Source organism: Dermacentor andersoni, chromosome 3 (assembly GCF_023375885.2).
Source record: "Dermacentor andersoni chromosome 3, qqDerAnde1_hic_scaffold, whole genome shotgun sequence".
Lineage (NCBI taxonomy): Eukaryota > Metazoa > Arthropoda > Arachnida > Ixodida > Ixodidae > Dermacentor > Dermacentor andersoni.
In genome coordinates this window covers 203,024,835-203,030,834 of record NC_092816.1, presented here as the reverse complement: position 1 = coordinate 203,030,834, position 6,000 = coordinate 203,024,835, and the positions used below count along the sequence as shown (strand labels likewise).

Genomic DNA, 6,000 nt, shown 5'->3' with positions numbered 1-6,000 from the left:
AAGGGCCTTAGTGCAGCACGCTAGTGAGTTGGCTAGGCTCAGTGGAGCCCTGGAATAGGGGCCCACCCTTGCCGGAAGAGGCTCCAAGTCGCCGGCGCCCAAGAAGACGACGGAGACCTCGAGACGCTAAATCCTTGAAGGAACTAAATAAAGTTTTTCTCTCTCTCTCTCTCTCTCTCAATGAATGTAGGCACTGTTCGCTTCACTTTGCTGAGCTCTTGTAGCCTCTGCCTCAAGGGGGTATGAACCACTGTATCTTTTGCTTGCTTACGGGGGTATAATTCATTGCTTACGGGAGATGAGCAATTGAATCTTTGCCTGTTAAGGGGGGTATGTGCCATTTCTTATGATGGTATTTTACAGCGAAGCTGTTCTTTTTTTTAAACGTCTTTCTTTCTGCATTTAATAGGCGAAGCCTTGCGGCAGAAAAGGAGTGCTCTGTGGGGGAGGTGGAGGGGGACCGGTGCTCTCTTCTTCCTCGAAGTGGAGTGGTCCCGAGGTCGGCTTTGCAAAGATGCGACCAGGCCCTTCCTTGTCAAAGCACGCCAAAGCTGGAGTGAGTCCTTGGGCCCGATGTGCGATGGCGGGTCGAGCCATTCCTGCTGAGTGCCAGGTCGGTTCCCGCCCAGGGAGCGCAGTGTCCTTTCTCAGATCATGTCAAAGGCAGAACAGCTACACAGAAGATGTTCGGCCGTACCTTGGCAGGGCATGCCGGGCACTTAGAGCTCGGGTATGAGTGCGGGTTGACGAGGTGTAGCCTTGCTGGTGACTTTTTATGGTGATCCTGTGCCGTCGTATTCGGAATTCGCTAAAGCTATCATCATCAGCAATGGCTCGAGCGTAGTCGTCTTCTTCCACAGCTGGCTCGTTAGCGCACTTCGGCGATACCGCGCGAACGCGCTCGTCCCACTGCTCCCGCGTTTGTCCCCGTCTTCTTCGCCAGCTGGCTCCGTTCCCGCTCGTCATTCCAGCGTATACTTTCACTTCTGTCGTCGTAATGGGGAGGCCTTGCCGTTGGAACACGAATATCCTGTGGACATCCCAATTACCTACGAACGTGCAAGTCCTGGTCAGGAAGTCCAGTGGATAGCATGCGGACAATAATTTCGGAATGGGCCGTGTCTGCTGTGCCCGGGTCACAGCAGACGAAAGGTGCCCGAAATGTCTACGTTCACCCATGACGTCACGTCCGCTATAACCCATGATGTCACATCCGCTCATTTCCATGGCGGCCGTCTTACGGAGCCGGCTGCGCTGCGAAACGGTCCGTATTCCGTGCCCACTTAGAGCGTGAGTAATTCATCTTTCCACGCTATATGCGTGTAATAAAGGATTGGGGCTGTGAGCAGTTTGATGCGTTACCATTAGGTACCTTGTGCGCATATTTTGCCTCCTGGCCGCGTCAAATTGCAGCCGGCATGTGGAATGGGCCGTGACATCTTATATGGAGCTGCTCATGTGAGTGGTATTGCCTCCGTCAGGATCGTCAGTGCGTGCACAGGACCATTCAGTAGTCTGGTTCAGGGAGAATGCGCGAAAGAAGGAGGACGTAAGAAAACACTGGCATGACGAGCTGTTCCGTCAGATCGCGTTACATCGCGCTTTTTTTCTAAGACCATATCTCGCTCGAGCGAGAGGATCTTAGAACTGCATTATTACTGCTTTTTTACAGCTTTGCTGCGGCTCATTTAATCGTCACCTGCATTCTTTTAATAATACAAATGACATCGCTGCGCGGAAGAGCGTCTCTTGAAGTTTCCAAACAAGAGCCAATGCCGCCGTGCCTGCTTCCTAACGAAGTTAAGACGCGGCACTAGCTCTGCTACTGCGTGATACAGGGTCACTGTGATAAGAAAATTAAAAAGAACAAACGAAATTAAGGCAGAAAATGTCAAACGTTGCCAAGCGTGATAAACGGACCTGCCTCGCTAGATGAGTTGAAGAAATCGGGGTCCTGAAGTCAGCTTCGCCGCAGTAGATTGGTGTTACGCGCTGAAGCATGTCAAAACTGAAGAGTGACCGCTTTCACCGACATGAATAATGTGTTCCTTAATGATGTACGCGTGCACCTGCCGTCTCCTGTTACATTACGCGCGCCGAGGCGCCTAAGTGTACTGGCCGGCCTTCAGCGCTATTTCGGACGTGGCTGTGATGCTTTGAAACGTTGGTTTGTCGACCTCGTAAGCCAGTTAATGTTTACACGGCCATTTTTTTCTGAGCTGTTGATTTCTTCCATAATAGCCACGTAATTTCGTAGTTTCCTGTTCAACTGCTTTGGTCATATGCGAGTCAAGGTTGTTCTCTTTAGCCGAGCGCAGTTTTCGAAAGCGAAACGACGCTTTTGCATCAGCATATAGTGCCGTCGCCCATTTACAACACAGTCAATCAATGTAATTTTGTATGTCACTGGGAAACCGCCGAACGCAGGGAACTCACTCGCATGCGGGGAACTGCATAACTAGCCACGGGATTACCGTGCCTCTTGGGAAGCTGCTTTGCATCAAAGGCCAGGTACCCTTGCTATGATTCACCGCAACATATTTTGTATGTCTAACGGCTTAACATATTTGTATTGCGGTGAAGCTAACCTTACGGAACCGAATTTCGCAACGCTTTTTAGACTCCTGCATCTCTACCAGCCACTACCAAACGCTTGTCGGTACGTCTCTTGGCAAAGGTCCAGGTAAATTTCCCCTGTTGGGAGTTGGGGGGACTCACGTATATGAAAACTGCCAAGGAAAGCAGTTGCCCTGATGAAGGCACGCTCCCCTGTCGAAACATTTGCACCAGCCTGTTCGACCACCGTTATCACCGCAACATATTTGTGTGTTGCGGTGAAGCATGCCGATATTGGGAAAGATTTACGTGAATCTGGAATGTATGGTTTTTGTCAGCGACTAACCTAATGTTCTACTCTCATCAAAGCAGATTTTCGTGGCAGGATGCATGATGTCTTGAGAACTTTTGTTGGCTAAAGCCATACATGCCAGGTTAGCTCTTGTCACAATAATACGCTTTACCGCAATACACAAGAGGCCCCGCTGTAGGACACGCCCGCCATAGTTAGCCAAAACCTTATGTGATGGTTCACTGCAAAACACCTCCGTATTGCGGTGAATCGTAATAAAGCACATTTGTCAGTTTAGAATGTAAAGACCCTTGCCCTTCGCTTTTGTAATAATATGACTCAGTTTAATGAGAACATGTATTCACTGCTAAAAACATCCACATTGAAATGGAGATATGAACACTGATGTCAGCCTGTGTGATGTTTTATCCCTTTACTTTTTTGTGTACCTGTCACGCTGCCATTATTAAATTTTTCTGTACTTCGTTAGGTGCCGACGTACATAGCATTACATCACAAAGAGCCACTGTGTAATTAGTGTTCAAGGACCAGTGTGATGGCTTTACTCAAGAAAGGTTTGGGTTATGTTGTTGTGAAGGTTTTTTTTGACAGGTAGCTTTCTGAGAAATGAGATGTCAGGAAATAGATATCAATGGCACAGTAATCTTGGCTGCCTTTTGCTCAAACGTGCCCTAGACATAATTGAGTGATTTGCACTTGCAACTGGACAGCAGCCGTAGCTTGGGAGACCAGTGATATGGCATATATTATCAAACTAGGTGACACATAGCATTACCAGTCCGAATAGCGACCTGTTTAAATGTTTGTCACCTTTAACACCTAGATTTTAAATGCTGTATAAGTTGGCTTCTTGTTCACTGCAGCTGTGCTCGGCTTCCGTCCAAACGGGAGAGCACTTCTGCACAGCTTATTAGGGAATATTCTTATTTACATACGTTCATTTTATTTATCTCGCCTACAATCACAATCAAATGCTTATGGCACATGAATGCGCTGCGCATGAATCTAACTTACAATGCCATGTTCAATAGCACAGTGCATGTAGCTTGTGTTGGTTCATTCAAGCTAAGCATTGCTACAGCCTTTAACTGTAGGTATCATGGTATGAGAGCAGAGAAATGGATATGCAAAGACAGTTGGGCACATTGAGACAACATCTTTGTTGTGTGTGAAAAGGTGACAGATACACAATATGGGGAGAACGCATGCACTTTCATATTTTCTCGCGCACAAAAAAAGCCGGAGGAATAAGGTTTCTTCACTGTGCCATAGAAACTATATGTTTGCTCTCAAAGGTAATTCTGATTCATTGGATATGTTCATGTGCTGTGTTTATTTTCGTGAGTGTGCTTTAGTTTTTGCACGTTAATGTTTCAAACTCGTTTTTATTTTCACAGACTGAACATCCCACGTCTTGGTTTGACTTCCTGGTACAGGATACTTGCACTTAGCATGGAGTGATGAAGCAAAGCAGTGTACTTTTATTAAATGTGCAGATTTTAGCAGTATAACAGCAGTTCATTAAAAAAACATGTGCTGAAAATAAAGTGTTCTTACCCACATTCCTCGTTGTGTACTTATTTATTTATTAATACTGTCAACCCTCATAGAGGGTCATAACAGAGGGGACAATACAATTACATAAATCAAATATGGACAATGTCAATGTACGTAAAGTTGCTTAACACTTGTCAATTCACAGTTAATAACATGTTCACTTGAATGCTGTTCAGCACACTTCTGACATTTGTCAAAATACGTACAATGAATATCAAGTCGCACATATCACTTGGCACTTCAAAACTAAATCGAAAACTCCCATCAATATGCCTCAGCAGCATTTTCAAAGTCGGTGACATCATTTAGGCTAACAATAGCGTTTGGCAATTGGTTCCACATTTCTATCGCGTCCAGGAAAAATGAGTATCGATATGTATCACTGTTGATATGGCCCGGCTTTATGACGTAGTCGTGGTTAGTTCGCGGGTATCTTTTGCCTGGAGCATGTAGATATTTGAGCTTATCAATCTTAAGTTGATCCTGCATTATTTGATAAAGCACCTTCAGCCTATATTTTTTCCTACGTACCTCAAGAAGATCGAAGTTGCAACGCTGTAACATAAGCGTGACCAATTCCTTCCTTCGGTATGTCGAACAAATAAAACGCGCCGCCAGACTCTTTCCAACTTCCTCTTAAGCGTCACTTGATGGGGACTCCAAACAACGCTGAATATTCTAGTATCATCCTAATGAAGGCGGTGTATGCATAAAGTTTTACATTACGCGATGCACGTTCCAGTTTTTTTTTTTTTTCTAAGAAAATATAACTTTTGATAGGCAGTCATGCAGACGTTATCTATATGTTGGTTCCATGTCAATTTTGCTCATATTCCTGTATTTTCTTCAGCAAAACAACTTATATGGGGAACTGATCATGATAAGTGCTCATGAGCATTTTAAAGAACAGCCTTGAACCCTACTCATGCACTGGTAAAATGTATAGATGCAGTGAAATTGAAACAGAAGGCAAAATAGCAAACATGATGCAGTATTTGTCAGACAATTATGTCAGCAATTTTTGCATAAAACGATTTACTTAGAGCATACTAGCACTACAAAGCACCCATCTTTATTGTTAGGCATACATTACTAAAAGGTCTTTAAAGGTGGCCACAAGAGAGATGCTGGCTTTAATGAGGAACTATAGAGGTTAAAGGCAGCCACGAAAATGTATTAAGAAATTATGCAATGCATAGCATTTACTCAGTTCAGAGAGCTTCCAAAGTTGCCATAAGGCCTTGATAGCTGTGGATGAGGGAACAGTTGTAGCCCTATTTGGAGCATGAGAAATGGACATTAAGATCGAAACATAAGTAACAATTCGTAATGCAATAAAAAAATCTTGCTATACTTTTAAAAAGACAGTGAAATTAAATTAGTGACACAATTTCCTTGTCCTTTTACTTCATTTAGGTTCAATATACTTATTTTAGTAACACAATAAAGCAGAGTGGTGATGCACATAAAAAAAAATGCTAGTCTGTTTTTATATTCTGTTTTCTCTAAATTCAAAGTTCAGTAAAGTTAACTTAGAAAGCTACGGTGAAGCCATTGCTTCAGCCTGTATGGTG

General features: G+C 44.3%; 1 long non-coding RNA gene across 1 annotated transcript; it reads left to right on the top strand.

Moving 5' to 3' along the window:
• Window positions 1–1,147: 1,147 nt before the first annotated feature.
• LOC140216615 (uncharacterized) lies at window positions 1,148–4,431 on the top strand. Its single transcript, XR_011893205.1, has 2 exons — window positions 1,148–1,290; window positions 4,267–4,431. It is a non-coding gene; the product is annotated as an uncharacterized lncRNA (long non-coding RNA).
• Window positions 4,432–6,000: the final 1,569 nt, after the last annotated feature.